The sequence below is a fragment of the Epinephelus fuscoguttatus genome, linkage group LG6 (genome assembly GCF_011397635.1).
Source record: "Epinephelus fuscoguttatus linkage group LG6, E.fuscoguttatus.final_Chr_v1".
Classification (NCBI taxonomy): Eukaryota; Metazoa; Chordata; class Actinopteri; order Perciformes; family Serranidae; genus Epinephelus; species Epinephelus fuscoguttatus.
Genome location: NC_064757.1, coordinates 42,017,254 through 42,035,254, shown reverse-complemented (window position 1 = coordinate 42,035,254; position 18,001 = coordinate 42,017,254). Strand labels below are relative to the sequence as shown.

Below are 18,001 nucleotides of genomic sequence, written 5' to 3'. Positions count from 1 at the left end.
TGTGGGATTGGATGGGAAATGTGGGGTGGGAGGAGAAGGGGGGTTGATGGTGGGCGGCGCTGCGGCTCTTTATTGCTATCATAAAAGTTTACACGACCGCCATCTCTTACAATCCATATTGACAGGAGTTTTCAGAGAAAAGCTTCCCAAAGCGCAGGAAAGGAAAAAAAAGAGATCATCTCGCAGCCTTAGGTGCAACATACCCTTGTAATAGGCCAAGGAAAATATAGACTTATGGAAAATGAAATGAGGCATGAATGACCATAAGCGTGAAGACAATTACACCCTTCGGAAATCGTATATTTGTGAAGATAATTTCTGGAGGAGTCTGCGTGTTCGGACCCGGTGGGGTTACAGTATCGTCTCTATGCTTGAACTCTCCTTGAACTTGGGATAACCGTCGCTGGAGTGGGACGTGGCTATCTGCCCCTGCATCTGGTTATTTTAGCTCCAATTTGCTGCCTAATGCCACAATTACCCTGATCTATGGCTCGAGTCACCCCTTTAATGGCTCAGTGTCAAAATCAGCACATTTGCAGACGCAAGGGCCTGAGAGCAAGTCCTCCTGACTTTGCTCAATTGACGGCTTGATTGATTTGGGAACTACTTTTTTTGTTACGTGACTGGCCAAATGAAGCAGAAGTTAAGGGCAAACCCAATAACTTGACTGATAAAACTGAAATAAAAAGTCTCTTTTACAAACGTCACAGTGTTTGTAATAATAGCCAAATGTATTAGACTGATTGTGGTTAATAGAACTATAAAACAAAGTGGAGAATGAGATAAAAGCCTGAATCACCTCTTCAGTTTCTCCCCCCTCTATTTTCTCTGTGCTGTCTCAAGTTAAACAGATTTTTATACTCATTCTCTCTGAGCTATTTCTCCTGTTTCATTTTTATATAGAGCTTCATTATAACTCACTATGTTAAAAGGACGAAGGGATGTTTCTTTACACCTGCTTTCATGCACTCTTCTCTGTTGATTAACTGTTATTAGAGAGGAAGGATTCAGAATCTGAGGCTAAAAGAAATAGTAAGATTGAACTATGGTTTCAGAAAGTGGGCCTGCAAAGCTGCGATGCTCACTATACACTAGAAAACAACACGGGGTGGAAATAACACAGAGCGACAGCATCTAGCATGTTAGCACGCTAACAAGTTACAGTTCACATGTCAGTATCTTACAATAAGAATACTGTACAGTCTGTGGACAGCTGGGGTGGACAGAGGGATTGGCATCACCATAAAGCCTGGGTCTTCAACAGGGTGTGCAGGACCCCTAGAAAGTCCTCTAGGGGTCCTGCAAGGGGGCCATCAAATTACCTCTTGATGATTTAGGGGCCATCCACATGCCGCGTCCCTGTATGACCAAAGTGAGAGCTGTGTCCGCATACTCAGCATAAAGTGAAACACATTCGTAAAGGGTGTTGGCCTCCACCAGGGTTGTCCCTTCTGTTTGTGATTTTCATGGACAGGATCTAAAGGCACAGCCGCTGGGAGGAAGGGGTCCGGTTTGGGAACCTCATAATTGCATCTCTGCTTTTTGCAGATGATGTGGTTCTGTTAGCTTCATCACACCGTGACCTCCAGCAGGCACTGGGGCAGTTTACAGCCGAGTGTGAAGCATTCAGGATGAGAGTTAGTACCTTCAGATCTGAGGCCATGGTTCTCTGCTGGAAGCCAGTGGACTGCTACGGATAGGGGGAGTTACTGCCTCAAGCGACGGAGTTTAAGTATCTCAGGGTCTTGTTCACAAGTTGAGGTTAAAATGGAGTGTGAGATGGATGGGCGGTTTGTTGCGGCTTCTGCAGTGATGCAGGTGCTGGGCTGGACCGTCGTGGTGAAGAAGGAGCTGAGCTGGAAGGCAAAGCTTTCGATTTACTGGTCCATCTACGTCCCAACCCTTACCTGTGGTCATGAGCTCTGGGTAGTGACCGGAAGATTGAGATCGATATATATACTATGTGATACTACTAATCTAGTCACATAACAGTGAACAGTGCTTTTGTGATTTGGAATTAAACTGACATCTTCTGCAGCCCTGTATCATATCAATGCTTTTTAAGTGACACGGTACCTGAGCTGACATTGTTATGTGCAGGGGGAAGGACACCTAGGTCTCACACCTGCCAAGCTGCTCGCTAAATGGCAGACCACAGTTTGAGACCGAAAGACAACAAAACCAGTTCTCTTTTAGCGAATCATCCCTATATTTCTAGCTGCTTTTTAGCCAACAAATGTGTTTGCTTTTTACAGAGACATTGCTGCATTTCCTGCAGGGACTCTGCCACTAAAGTGGGTATTTGAAGCCAAAGCATGATCGTTTCCTAAACATGACCAAGTGGTTTTTATGCCTAAACCTAACCATGTTAACATAGCGTTGTTAAAATGAAAATTTCAGTGTATCCACTACATAATAATGTACAAATATAATGTATCGTGGTGTGCAAAAACAAACAATGCCAACATTTGTTCTGGCATTAGGTTGCATACTTTTTTCTATACAGCATGAACATGTTGCAAGGTTTCATATAATGTTTGATTCCACCACACATACATGGTAAAAGACAGATGATTGCCATACATGGAAGACAGTGGCTTAAAAATACATTAAAGCAATGAATAAATGCATTTTTCAACAAGAAAAAAACTTTCATCTTCTAATTGGATGCAGCCTGTTCAGCCAGACACATGGATGTGTAACTGTAACTGACCAAAACCGTGTTAATGCCCCTTCAGCTCAGCTCTGCAGTCATGATCTGTGTATGCCCCTCTGAGTGACAGTGTAATGATAAGCGCCTGAAATGTTACATTACAATGTGAGAGAAGATGCAGCTGTATTAGCATGCTACGGGGATGAGACACTGAGAGTGACTCCACTTTGGCTGCCCAAAATCCCCTCTCAGCGATGAAAAGCAGCCCCCTGAAGTCCACTCCATCACGGCATGGCTCTCTGCCCTCGCTGTGGCGTGACTGGGACAAGGATGAGTGGCGGTAAAGGACAAACTCATGGACACCAGTTGGGCTCCCAGAACCAGCACACATTATTACCCCCAACAGAAGCCGAGTGAAGGCAGGAGCCAGGAGCCCGTCCCCGGCACAGCTTCGGTGGGAGATGCAAAAACAGATGGCCACCCCCAGCAAGACATTAGCAGCAGAGATTTGAAAACATCTTGAAGCCCCTGTCGCCACACAGACACTGTGGTCAGGAGGCTAATGTGAGAATGGTAAAACATCGGAGTAAATGGTAAAATGAGCTGCGATAAGAACAACAGCTGTCCGATATTACAAGGAAGTGCATGCTGCAGTGTATTTATTCAGGTCTACAGTGTAACATTCAAAAGGCCATTGTCTGCCTGTGTATGAGGAAACTGCCGAGGCTTTACTCAGACCAAAGATGATGTTACTGAAATGGAACAACAAGCCAATCAAAACAGAGATCTGCCCCTGCCTACCAGACAGTATATATGGAGATTAGTCATTAATGTCAAACCTATGATTTATGTATCATGACTAAACTCACTATCCAAAATAAATGTGTGCATTTTTAACAGATAGGTAGGGTTCTTTTATTACAGTTATTATGGTATTTATTATCATAATTATGGTGCAGGACGGCAGATAACTCTGAACTGTTCCACCTTGAGTTTTAATCTGCATTTCACCAAAATGGAGAATATATAATCATATGTGCCTAAAATGTCAAAATTCTCTAAAACTTTTGCACAAAACTCTCGCTCAGCAAAGATGGGACATACTATCAAATACTTACTTACTTATTGTAATATTTAGGCTATTGATCTGATTGCTCTAAAGGACAGTACATCCAGGCCAACTGCATGAGAGCGTCCCATGTCAAAATACTGATACAACATGAAAGCAAAAAAAAGTTTATGACTGAAAGATAAAAGGAGTGAGAAGGTGGGGAAAACTGAACGGAGAAAGGTGGAGAAAGCTTCTATTTCGTAGCCATCAAGGTGACAAAAACAAGCACACCTAACAACACGGTGCAGGAAGAAGAGACAATAATGTTTATGTCAGTTAAAGTACTTCGTTCATTTGTCGAAGGAAGTCAGCAGACAGCGAGCTGTAGACTTCACATGACAATATTCACAACTTGGATAAATTTTTCTTAGAAACAGTTTTGATTCTTTTGATCAGTGGACGTTTATGGACTAAAGGAAAATGAATACATTTGAGGACTTCGTGACCACTTAAAAGGTACGGAGTCACCACTTTCTTCATCTCTCTTGTTTACCATGCTGGTAAATCTGAATTAATTTTACTTTGGTGCTCATGGTTTCCGTAAGATGAACTGAATGACTGAACGATGGAGGATCTCACCGAGCTAACAATGTGTAGCATATCCATATCATCAAAAGTTTAAACATTGGTAAATGTGTGCATGATCTAAACAGCTTAGAACTAGATCAAGCAGGTTGCTGATGAGCTGGTGAGCTTTAAAAGGTTTTATGCATTCAATGAACGTCTGTAAAAACTGCTTCACAGCGTCAATGGCAACCAGATCTGGTATCTAATTACGGCCTGGATTTATGTAGCTACACCTGTCAACTAAAAGCCGGTTTTGCCATCATGCAAAATGTCTAATGAGAGCATGAGAAAAGATCTTAATCAAGGTTCACTTACTGAATTTTTCCAGGGCTTTCAACACATCTCACAGTCTTCCTCAGCAGATCGATTTTGGTTGAAAAATCAAGAAAAACCTAAAAAAAAAAAAGAGTTGAAAATAACCACTTGAGTTGTGATTAGTCTTTGTCAAACTACTGTTTCCAATTTAAAATATGCACTTTACAGAGAGCTCAGCTTATTTCAGTCTCTACTACGAGACTTTAGATTATACAGAGCTTATGTCAATTTAAACATCTTAAAAAGATCTACAGTGTTTCAGTCTGTACCTTTATGACTAATAATGATGATCTTCTGTTCTTGTTTTTTTAAATGTCTCGATAAATTAACATTTTACTTGTATTTGTACTCGTTTTAAAGTCCTGTATGTGACATTCAGAGCATTAATATAGCAGCAAACTTCTATTTGCTATGTGAAGATTGAGTGAAGTAATGGTGGTCTGGGCAGAGAAAGAAGTCACGCTACCTCTGTGTGTAATCCCAGCTTCTTTGTGGTTTGTTGTGGTTAGCCACTGGCTAGCTTATCGCCGCCGACAGCACTGCGTTCATACGGTGGTTACTGCTAAAACTGGGACGGCATTGTTGCAGAAGTGTAGCACCCACCCTGCAGTTCCCCCGATTAACACCATTAGCTCTGTCAGCACTGTCGCCGTTGTTTAGAGCTGTTTATGGAGTTAGGACAGTTAGCTGCTAGCTGCTGGCTCAGCCAGCTCCATGTTAAGAATGTGTGCAGACATATCATACGCTCTGAGTTTCATATAGAGCATTTTTTGTTTCCTTTGAGTCGCATTCTTTGTATAAATAAATTCTTTGTATGCTTTATCAAGCAGTCACTTAAAATCTATTGTTTTCATTGTGGCAACACTTTAAATTAAAGTTTAATCAATGCATCATTTGGATACTGGTGTTAAATGAAATCAAAGATATCAGTCAGTCAGTGTATGATTTGTATGATTTCATTATGTCTTTGGTTGGTGTGCTTATCCCTGTCATAAAGGGATTTAACCCCTAAACAACATTATCTATATGAAGGAGATGTTAAGACCTTGAAGAAGCAGTGAACACCTTGAATTAGGGATTAGGCTTTTGCAAATACAATCACCAACATGCATCTGTCCTCTTCTGAATGCCACCCTCACCTCTTAGATGAGGACTTTCTTTTACGTGTGAAAATTAAAGGTGATCCAATCACTACTGGCCTGATGCAAACATCCAAACAAAAACTGCAGCAGGAAGCACACACAAAAAGACAGAACCCAAGGTGACACGTATCATTGTCTACAGTCCGGCGGTTGTTCAGCGGGGGCGATATTTGTCGCAGCGGTGTCAGGAGACTTGTGAACAGAGGGTTGGCTATTCCTGGACATATTCTCCACACCTGCGCCTGGAGTGCACTGGGTTGGCATTTCAAACTTTATCACCTGTCACAAGAGAGACACCGGCTGCTCTTGAGAGCAATGCTCCCTGCCGCCACCACCCCAGAGCCTCCCCGCCCTCCACCCCTCCACCCCTCCACTCGCGAGACATCACACCCGTCCTTGGAAGTCGTGCTTGGAAAGAGAAGACGGAGATTTCCCCAGTGGGAGGCTGCGGCCGCTGGCCAGCCGACGTCCATATTGTCTTCTGGCTCCTAATTGATTTGAGGGCTGTGAAATCATCTTGATCATGTAAAGCTAGAAGCTGCCTCTTCATATATCAGTCCATATGTGCAGACCTCACTGCTGGACGCACACAGTGAGTGACATATACAGCCAGACCGCCCACGCTTACAACACACAACTTGTTGAACTGTTAACTGGACGTATGTTTGCTGTTTTTAAACTGTATTTTATTGCTTTGACTCTAAAATCCTTTGATATTCTTACTGTTGCAGCGACAGAATGTTCTCACTGGGATAATTATCTAATCTGTGTAAATATTTACAGTTTAATCATTTTGGCCAAAATGATAATGTGGTATTATCTTGATAATTACTGAACTGAGATAGAGATCCACAAAAGTTAATGAAATCAATTTTAATGACTTGAAAAAGAGAGGAAAATAACAAGAGAATCTGTTTTCCTTTGCTTCATAAAAATGTAAAAATGTTGAACTTTTTTGAGGATATAAAACGTGTAATCTCGTTTAATTTCTCTAACAAAACAGTCCTTTTTAACCTTCTACCAAAACAACAGTATATTTTACAACAGTACCAATATTTTTCTGTTTATCATCAGTTATTGTGATAATAAAAAAGGAAAGGTACGTTATAATCTTTGAAACAGCTAACGCAGTTATCTCCATTAACTCTCTGCTTTACACACTGAACATACTGAATTGTGCTCTTATAGTTCCACACATTACCTACTGAGTGGAGATATGGAGAAACACTTACAAAACCAACACTAGTTCAGTTTGGGTGCTAAAAAAGAGAGCTGTAAGAACTGTAAATCCACCAACTCATTGTGAACCAACCAACACACTATTGTGAGTTCAAATTTTGCAATCTGGTTGATTTTAAAACTCACCAATTATGTACAAAGCAAAAAATATTTTATTTCCTAGCTGTATCAGAGGCTGTTTGGAATTACAGTGAGCCAGTATGAATTTAGGGGGATAGGTGTGTTTAAAAAACAAGGGTAAGGACAAACACAAAGAATAGATGTGTATCCGTCAAAGTGTTTACTTGGGGTATGGCTGTGATAAGGAATTTAAACTGTAGTTCACTCTGTAAATTAAAAAAAAGTTTAAAATGTGGTGGTAAGAAATATAAATCGAGGATATGATAATTATTTTGCATGAAATGTTTAATTGTTTCTGGGTTGTTTTTTTTTTTTGTCTTTTGGTTGTTACTTCTGTTTTGTTTTGGCATAACTTAAACTTGTCGGTATAATAAGCTTAAACTTCAGCCTACACCTTTTCAGTCTATATATTTTGTTTTCCTTTTGTTTTTCCTTTAATTTTTTCATTACAAGGACGGAAAGGTGAGGAAACTTCAAAAGTCACGGAACTACTACTTGGTTGGATTTATGTTTAATTTATAGTATTATTATTATTAGTAACAGGTTAATATCAAAATGGCCAGATGAGTGTAGATGGTGTCCCCACAACCATTGTAATTTATAATTGTGTGTGTGTGTGTGTGTGTGTGTGTGTGTGTGTGTGTGCGCGGCAGTCTCCCGGGGACACAGTGATCAAGGTGACACGTCTCTCTGGTCTCCACAGGGGGTGTCTGGGCTCCAGAAGGCCATGGGTGTCACAGCAACAAAGCCCCACACTGGATGATGTCATACCACACACACACACACACACACGCACACAGGGACCGACACCACCACTGGAGATTGTGAAAGGTTAAGCCTGCAGTTGAGTTTTAAACTGTAATTAACTGTCGATGATTTTGACTGAACTTGTCGGTGGTAAATCTTGTTGTTTGTGTTTGACTGCAACATGATGAACAGTGTGTTCATGTTAACGTGTCCAATGTGTCGCTCCTACACATTTTAACATAAGTCAGAGGAAAACAGCCTAAAAACACACTTGAGTTGCAGTTACTGAGTGAAGGTTGATCTGTTACGTTGCTGAAGTGGAACAACTGCATAGATTAGAGTTCAAGTTGATCCGGCTTGAAATGGACGCCTGACTGACTGACATGTGTCTAGTTTATCTATTAATGTTTGTTGTTTCAAACAGACCCATTTTTGACATTTAATGAAATGTACATGAACTCTGAAGCTCTTGTTAATCTCATGTGAGAAAATCAAATGTGTTGCTCATAGTAATGAACCTACAGAGAATTACCAACTGAATCTGCAGCTCCACTCACCTAATCTTATCTGTTCAGAGCATTTCCACCAAAAATAAATTGATTCGATACTCGAAAAGTTGGTCCCCAAGTGGGCATGTCATATTCCACAGGTTGGAAAGAGAGCACAGAGAAGGCAAATATAGAGACTTTAAGTGAGAAATCATCAGAAGCAAATAACTATCCATCAGATCATCCATCTTGTGTGATCTTACTAGGGATGGGCATTTTAGGGGTACTCGTACTAATGAAAGAATAGGAGTGTAAACTGGCCGACAGTGGAAAACAAGTGCAATTTGAAATTCATTTAATGAACATTCAGAGGTCAATATGTCTATTAAACAAATAAGAAGTCAACGTGAGAAAAATCAGTCATCTCTCTGTCGCTGCCGTTAACATATCATAGGTTCGTCGCTGCACTTAGAGACCGTCTCTGAGCCTCTCTCCCCAGAATCACTTCACTGTCTGCCTGGTAGCACAAGCTAACAAGCAGCAACAGCTAACATCAGAAATCTAGGACTTTAACCGTCCCAATGAACTCACACCGACACCTTAACAGCTCGACTCTGGTGTTAAACCTGTCAGTGTTAGCTGAGTGATGCTAACAGTAGCCCTATCGAAGCCGACTCTCACCAACTGTGCTCCTGCAGCAGTAGTCACATGATAAACACAGACAGAGAGAGGGACAGCAGGGCAAGGAAGCACTGAGCGAAGCAATACACTGCACACAGCTCGACAATAAAATACGATTTAACCCATTTTAGATAGTAAAGACATCAGAAACAACGTCTCAACGCCCCTGTGGCATCATCTACCTTCTCTATACATTTCAATGGACAGACAAATTGCTTTGAAATCCAAACAAATTGATGTTGGGCTTCATTCATTAAAGGGAAATTTCGGTTTATTTCAACCTGTCTCCTATCGTCCTAAATTTGTTTCAAGTGACTAGTGACATAAAAATAATAGTTAGCATGTTAGCCGTTAGCCTAGATACAGCCGGGGCGCATAGTAGCGTCAGACCTGTTAAAACGTAAGTGAACGGGCAACCTTCAAGTGCAAAGTTAGTCCACTAAACAAGCGTGGCCGAAATCTCGTAAGAACAAGCAGCTCTAGATAAAGCCCAGCTGGATACTACTCCAGGTGGAGGGCATTACTGGAGATTACAGGCAACAAGTCGGAGATCAGTTTGGCAAAGTAAAATGGTTCGTAAGTGTGCATTTCCTAATTGTGAAAACAAAATGTGGCGGTATGAGATCGCTGCTTGTTCTCGTGATATTTCGGCCGCGCTTTGGAAAGCAGAGCTAGATGGTAAACAAACATGGCAGCACACCAGTAAGGTAAGACAACACGTTTACATGTCGTTTTCTATATGTTCTCTGACATTTATCCTAACGATATGAGGCGGTCTTTGTGGAAAAAAAGCTTGTTTAGTGGACTAACTTTGCACTTGAAGGTTGCCCGTTCACTTACGTTTTAACAGGTCTATTTTTATGTCACCAGTCACTTGAAACAAATTTAGGACGATAGGAGACAGGTTGAAATAAGCCGAAACTTCCCTTTAACACCACTAACTACCCCTGTAACATACACTTACACACACACATCCTTGATTACAATGGCTCTGATCAACACTGCTGGAGATGTGGGCTGATTCATTAGATAGTACCAAGGTTCCAAGAGTCCTGCAGGGAACCAGTTCAAGAACCAGAGTCAATTTGGTGGAAAAGAGGTACTAGTGATGTTTTCAGCTGCAGCAGGCTGCTGTTTATAGAGAAAAAGCTGAAAAAAGATTGTCTTTTTTGACCAATTAAAGACCATGAATCAAAGGCAGAAAAAAATGGTGTGAGAGAACTCTCTGACTTCCTTCAGTTTAAAGCAAATCAGTGATTTCACTCATTTAGTTGTTATTTTCAATCTCTGCTTTTCTTTTCTTCCACAAGCCACAGACCATGGGTTGGCTGATTCAAAGTAGCCTGAAAATGGTAGGTTTGCTTCCCTTGTTTGTCTTTCCGCGATGTCTCCTGGATCACATATACAGGCAAGATATTTCCTCTCACATAGACGCAGAACTTACAGCTTGTACATCCACAGCCATCAGCCTGCAAACAAAGCCTGATTTCGGATCCTTAAACTTCCTGTGCTATGGAAATATATTCCTCTCGCACCAGGATTTTAAGACTTTATGCTCATTTAATTAAATTCCTTCTTTATTCAGTATAAAATCAGATCCCACAGGGAGACACTCTACCACTTTACTAGCTTCGACTGCATTGTTAAGCTAACACTGACTCTGTAAAGTCAGTATATTCACAACAAAGTAAGTCTTAAAAAGTAAAAGTATGTTCTAGATGCTCCGTGAAACGACCGAGGGGAAAGACAGGGATGTCTTTAAGATGAGGACCGGGCAGCTGAAGTGGGAGGGTCAAAGACCCCGCTGTTCTGGCGTTAGCGGCTATTACGGTACAAGTAATGGTCATTATCTGTCCTACTCCGCTACGCCCACTCAGTGTCTGTGTCTGCATGTGCTGTGCGATCATCAAAAGTGCACGCCGGGGGGGAATTAGGGAATGAAACATAATGTCAGCAATAACACAAAGGACCTTGGTTTAACATTTCAGCCTGTACTGTGTCCCTGCTACAGCCCAGAGCAGAGCCAACACTGGCCTGCTGCTACGCTCTGACCCGCCCATCCACAGGCTCAGCTTCACCATCTGAGCTTTGAAAATGTGTCTGCTGCACGGAATACACCATGAGATGCAAATCTTTTACTGTCCACGAACAAAGACTTCTGCATGTGTGGTTAGGAGGTGGACATTCAAGTTTACATGTAATATTTTTATACATAAGGGACAAAAGATGGTGATATGCAGTATGGGATCACATTCATCTGATGCCACTTCACACTTATTTTAAAATGGGATACAAAGACAGTAGGAATGGGCCACATTCAAAATACTCCCATCTTCACTCTTCGGATGCTTCAGTTACATAGATTGTGTCCATTTTCTGTTTTAACCAGAGTTTGTTAGCTGGCATATGCTGGCTTTTGGCTGATATAACATATACAGTAGTTGTCTGACAGATGAGGCAACACATTCTGACCCCGACTTTGTCACATATTGATGTTTGCTCATGGACTTTTTACGTCCAGATAGGACGTCCAAGGTACCCTGGGTGTGTTGGTTGTTGATGTTCTGGGACGCTGTGTCAAGCTCTGCCTGTTACATGCATTGTCTGTTTTCAAAATAATCCGTTTTTGCAGGAAGTTTAAAGTTTGCATACAGTCTCTTTCAAAATAAAAGCACTACATCGATACAACACCGCAAACTGATGTTTTTTTTTCCTTCAACAACAAACGCATGTTTACGTTAAGCCAACAAATGCACGCGGTTGGGTTCAAGAAAAAAGAACACCGGCCTCCTGGGTGAAAGTCGGTGGCTGTTGGACCCATCCACCACCCCTCCCACCTACCCTACTTGAACTTTGCCTTAACTTTCGTTCTTGCCCCGCCAGGTTCCCCCTGACGCAGCCGGGTGGTGTTACACTATAATGGCACGCGGCTGCGTATCGTGCTGATGTGAAAGGACGGCTTTTCATGTTGGTGTCTGACGCTGAAGTTACTGACCAAGCGCCGGTTTCGACGACTTCAGAGTGAGACCGAGTTGGATGAAAATATCAAAGGCCAAAATGTTCAGTGGGAATTATGTCAAATAAATGAATAAAGTCATTAATAGCATATTAAATAGCCTAATACTCTGTGACCTAAACATACGGTGCCAAGACAACTTGAATATAAACTTCTATTATGCAGATCAGATATTCGGATATATCACATCCACCATGGTCATGGTCTTCCTCAACGTGCTTGGTGCAATTTGTTGACGGTATCACAGCTGTGATGGTGGTTCACACTGGACGTGGAAGTGCAGCAAAGCCGGCTGCCGTCCATGTTGAGCGATGGGGATGTTCACACTGAACGCTATTATGTGGCTATTTAAATCATACGTCTAGTAGTTTTTCTATAGGCTACAGCCGGAATTTGGAATATTAAAGGCCACATTGGCTGTTAACAAAAGTGTAGCGTAAACCCTGGTTTCAACATGACAATGTCTCTGTACACAAATCCAGTTGGTTTTGCCAGGTTGGTGTAGACGAGCTGGACTGGTCTGCACAGAGACATGACCTCAGCCCCATCAAACATCTTTAGGATGAACTGAAACTACATCAGTGCTGGACCTCACTTAAGGCCAATATATTGTTGCGAACATCCTCATGCAGCCCAGAACTTGTGACTCAAGGGTGGCTCAATTCATGATAAAACAGCTTTAAAACAATGAGTGTAACTGTTTTCACGTTGGTTGTGAGATGTGACATACATAATGTGCCTGCATGCACAAAATCACAGGTACATGCACACACTCACACTCACACACACACACAAGTGTAGACAAACAAACAAATTATAACTTTTACTCTATTCAGATGAAACAAAAGGAATTTTAAACATTCAGTTTTATGATAATGAAGAATGGAAGAATTAGATTATCTGGTTTTATCACTCCTGTTACCTGCAGAATCATAACCCAACAACAGTTTAATCAGTCTCACACACACACACACACACTGTGGAATATGACAGTGTGTGTCTCTTGCATTTGCAGTCCTGCAGGTGTCATTTTACTGTGCTGTGTGTGATGTGCTGCGTCTACTGTTTTACGTGTCACTCTTTAGGAGGAAGTAAATCAAACTAAACAGACACGCCTGCAGTCATTTGTACGTCGAGGTGTCTGAACGTTCAGAGAAAGCAGACTGCGAGAACTTAAAGGCAATTTTCTCTGGATTTGTAGTTTCAGGGAAACATTTTAACTGAACCATCAAAATATAAAAAATATAAATACAAAACCTCTGAGGCCATTTTTGTTCACACAAACGAATGAAAAGTTGCATAACTATAAATATGCAAAGTAAGAAAAAAGACGGGAGGAAATAAAGTCAGTTATGATTTTTAACAGACCATAGAATGTGCTCCTTAGTGATTTTGTATTCATTTATAAGTCGACATACTGCTCAAAGATATCAATGAATCATCACTATAACGTGAATAAAATCAAGATTTCACTATCTGTTTGTATTTTTAGACCTTGAATGTGCCCAGTTCATATATTTTCAGATTTTTAAGGACGTGAAGATTCCCTACTGCTCATGCACACACACACACACACATATACAGTCAACCAAACACACATATGCTGCAATGCACACATGCTAACACACACACACACACACACACACACACACACACACACACTGAAAAGCCATTTCTTCCTCATCTTCACAGTTCACAGTCATAAAACCCTCCCCTCTCAACACTCCAACACCCACACATTTTCACCCTCTGCTTTTCCAAGTTCTTACCCCCCTCTCACCCCCATACACACATGCACGGACACACACACACACACACACACACACACACACCTCCTCAACCAAACTGCTTGAGCCACTTGCCTGCCAGGGAGGCAAGATGGCCCTCCAGCCCTCCAGCCAATCAGACAGCTTGGCTCGCACAGGAGATCACAGGCCAGCTGATCCAGCCTCCCGACTTCTTTCTTCGTCTGCTCTTCTGGAAACTTTTGGACTCGAGCATCGAACATCGCCGATCGAGCTTCACGGGTCTGCTGGAGAGAGAGAGAGAGAGAGGGAGAGAGAGGGGGAGATGTCAGGATGTGTGGTGTGATTTCAGAGGCTGTGATCGTGTGGGACTAATGACACACTGACTGAAGGGTTAGGATGGTGTGTGTGTTAAAGCTGCATGGAAAGAGGTTTGTTTTCTTTCCAAAATGAAATTTAAATGAAACATGAATATCAATTTCATCTCTGTGATTTCAGTCAAGAGGAAGCTCTTGGCCAGAAAAAGGGAGAAAAGACGTAGCTCCATTAAAGGTGTCCTTTATCAACCCCAAAACTGTCGTATTTACATTTTCTATATGCATCTTTAAATATAAATAAAGCAGGTATTCAGATAATGGTCAGGTTTCTATTAATAGCTGCACAAATCAAGGCTGGTTGCTAATAAAGGCTTTATATGTTAAAAAAAAAAAAAAAAGTGCAGTATTTCATCAGTTTTTCTGTTAGGAGAGAGTCAGAGCAGCAGAGTTGTGAGTATGACATGATAGAAATGTCAATTATACTGAATTGATCAACACAACAGATGGAGGAGAGGAAGCAGAATTTAGAGGAAGTACTGAATTTGCATAACAACAGCTTAAACAACAAAATGAAAAGGAATCAGACAAGAAAAAAGGGCAGCTTCTTAACTAACATATGATTTAATATACCAGGAAAAGACAGGAAATTAGGGCTCTAATCCTGCCGCTATCAGAATCTTGCTCCAAATAAAGAGCTGCTTCTCTGCAGCTGAGGTAAATAAAGACCCAGGACACTATCTGGGAATTTCGAAAAGAAAATGAGACACCACCTGTTAGCTTATGCACTGGAGCTAAATTTCTGACAGACTCGGTGACCCCACATAGCATCTCTGCTTTGAAAACTTCCTCAGCTCTTAAAGGGATACTTGAACCAGCTTTGTATCATAACACTGTGGGTAGCATGTGTAGATAAACTGGGGTAGACTTCCCTCAGTCTTAACAGCATGCAGATCTACCTGCTAATCTCCCAGCTCAAATCTGCTGGCTCTATGAATGCTGCTCAAACTAATTCCATATTTTCATCTTGCCCGCCACCGCGGACACAAAATGTATGGAAGGGGATTATTACATACGAATTCTTCAGTTATGGCCAAAAACATATTTTGTAAGGGTCACAATGACCTTAGCCTGTGACAAACAAATTCTAATCAGTTCATTCTTGAGTCCAAGTGAACGTTTGTGCCACAGTGGAGGAATTACCTCATGGCCTTCTTGAAATATCACATTCACAATGCAATGAGATGGGCACAAGTTCAGTGTGACCTTGACCTTTGACCACTAGAATATAATGACTTCATCCTCAAGTTCAAGAGGATGTTTCTGCCAAATTTGAAATAATTCCCTCAAGGTGTTCTTGAGATACCACAATCATGAGAATGGGATGGAGGAGGTCGCAGTGACCTTGACCTTTCATCTTTTACTGCGCCTAATCAGTTCATTGCTGAGTCCAAGCAAATTTTTGTGTTAGATTTGAAGAAATGTAGTAAATTAAGGCCCTCTTGGGATACTGTGACCATGAGAATAAGACAGGTGCATGACCTTTATCTTTGTCCACAAAAATCTAATCGGTTCATCCTTGACTCAAAGAGGATGTTTGTGCCAAATCAAAAATAAAAAAAGAAATCCATCAAGGTGAGCTTGAGATATTGTGTTCCCAAGGTCACTGTGACCACGACCTTTGGCCACCAAAATCCAATCAACTTATTCAAGTCCAAGTGGAAATTTGTGCCAAATTTGAATTACTTCCTTCAAGGCATTCTTGACATATTGCATCCATGAGAACAGGCCATAGAGACGTCCATACATACGTATGGACAAACTGAAAACATATTGCCTCCAGCCAACTATCACCTGTGCGGAGGCAGAACTAGGCAGCACTGATCAAATATAAAACCAAAACTCTGTTACTGTATTGCCTATTCCTCACACAAAATGTCTTCAAAAACATATTTTAGTGCACTGTTTGAATGTAATATGAGAATATATGAACAGCAAGTGAGTGCCATACTGTTTCCTTACTTACTGTTAACTGCAATTCAAGATTGTTTCTTAGCAGACCGCAAGAGCTATTATTGGTCCTTCAAACTACATAATTTCCGGCATTTTGCAAGGTTTCACTTCCTGCTGCAGCGTCACATATTCGCCTGTAGTCTGCCTCAAGCCATTCAATGGACGTACAGACCATTGGCGCAGTCGCCTCTCTCTTAGTCGTCGTCATAACATTTGTTATAAGAGCATTTGTTGTTCAATGTCGATTATTTCAAGCTCCAGCAACAGTCTTTCTCTCTCGGTCGCCATCTTCACTGTGACTAGAGCAAAGCTGGAAGATAAACAAACAATGAACCAGCAACGACCATAGACGTCACAGAGTGTAGGCAGGTATATAAAGGAACACCGCGCCCCCAAGCGTTTTGGTGGGTAATTGCATAGCAACATAGACCAACAGGACGCAGAACTATGATGGGCACACAGCAACTTCGGAGCAACTGCGTGCACATTGCATCGAGTGTACGCAGAAGCATAAAGAAACTTTAACACCAAGTTCAAAAAGTATTTGTCTTTCTACCCCAAAAGTAGCCCAGTTTTAGAAAAAGCTCATCTTTCCAGCAGAGAAATACTTCTTAAAATAAACTGAGGTGATTCTTGTCACGTGTTGGTGCTTAAGATGACAATACTTCAGCTGTAAGGTGTATTTTTTTTAGTGGATGTGTAAACCCAGAATGCAACACTGCCTATTTTGTGAGTGGTAGATGGAGAAGTATCCTCGTCCTGTTTTGTACCATAAATGGAGCATATTTCCCTCCAACTTCTACTGTAAAATACAAAATGGAGGCCACTGAATATTAACATTTTTCCAAGCAACAGTATCAGACAGCATATTAATATCTCAAAATTTGTAGCACTGTTAAACAGTTTGTTCCGAGCATTCCAGTTGGTTCCTTTGATCTCCGAACACATGGAGCACAGATCACAGGATGTAAAATGGGCTCCACCCTTCCTTCCCCTTGTTTATCATCAATGAATTGTTACTGAAGTGTGCACAGTGACCAGACTTGATGGTTATTCCCCCTCTCAGCTGAACACAAGCATTTTGGCTCTGGAAGCATTCAGCTGCTGCTTCCATCCACAGCGATTTACGACGCCTGAAACAGCAGAATGAGCTTCGTCTTACAGATCACCAACACCACGAGCGGCCAATAAGTGAGGAGTGCACGATCACGCTCGCCTTGGTTTCTATTCGCTGTGACACACTCGCCCTGTTTGTCTTCCAGCCTGCAGCTGGCCGTGGAAGTGCTGATCATGCTAAGTGGCATGTGGCTGAGATGCAGAAAAGCACGCTCGAGTTGCTCTACCTTGAAATTTGCTTTTGCTCTTTGAAAGAGAAAAAATAGACAAGGAGGGAGGAGAGTGAGATTTTCCAAATGACAGGAGTTACAGAAGACCTATTTTTAAATTGTTACCATTTCTCCATGCGTACATCAATGGTTATGTGTGTACTGGTATGGTACAGCTTTTTTTATTTTATTTTGTACAGACTTGACTGAATGCGTCACAGCTGTACTAGATACTGATTGGCTACACTCTTTAAATGATCTCTAGCGCATCTGAAGTACATGGCCTCCACTCAGTTTTCCTCATTTAAAAAGAGTGGAGCAGTTATTTAAGATGTCCAGGTTACCTTCCATAAAAGTCCTATTCATCTGCTCCACAAGCAGCATTAGGTGACCAACGATGAAATAATAATAGCGTACTCAAAACTACCAACAAATTAATATGTAAAAATCTTGGGCGTAAATGAAACTCACTGGTTAAATTATAAGTGTAAAAGATGAACAATTGCCAGAAATGATCTGGGACCG

At 41.5% G+C, this 18,001-nt stretch overlaps 1 long non-coding RNA gene across 1 annotated transcript in view; it reads right to left on the bottom strand.

Annotated features, from left to right (window-relative positions):
• LOC125890499 (uncharacterized) overlaps positions 1-4,703 on the bottom strand; it is a 45,008-nt gene extending 40,305 nt beyond the window's left edge. Inside the window, exon 1 of the long non-coding RNA XR_007449564.1 lies at positions 4,647-4,703. This is a non-coding gene — a long non-coding RNA (uncharacterized LOC125890499). The remainder of the gene's footprint in view (positions 1-4,646) is intronic.
• Between the last annotated feature and the right edge of the window lie 13,298 nt (positions 4,704-18,001).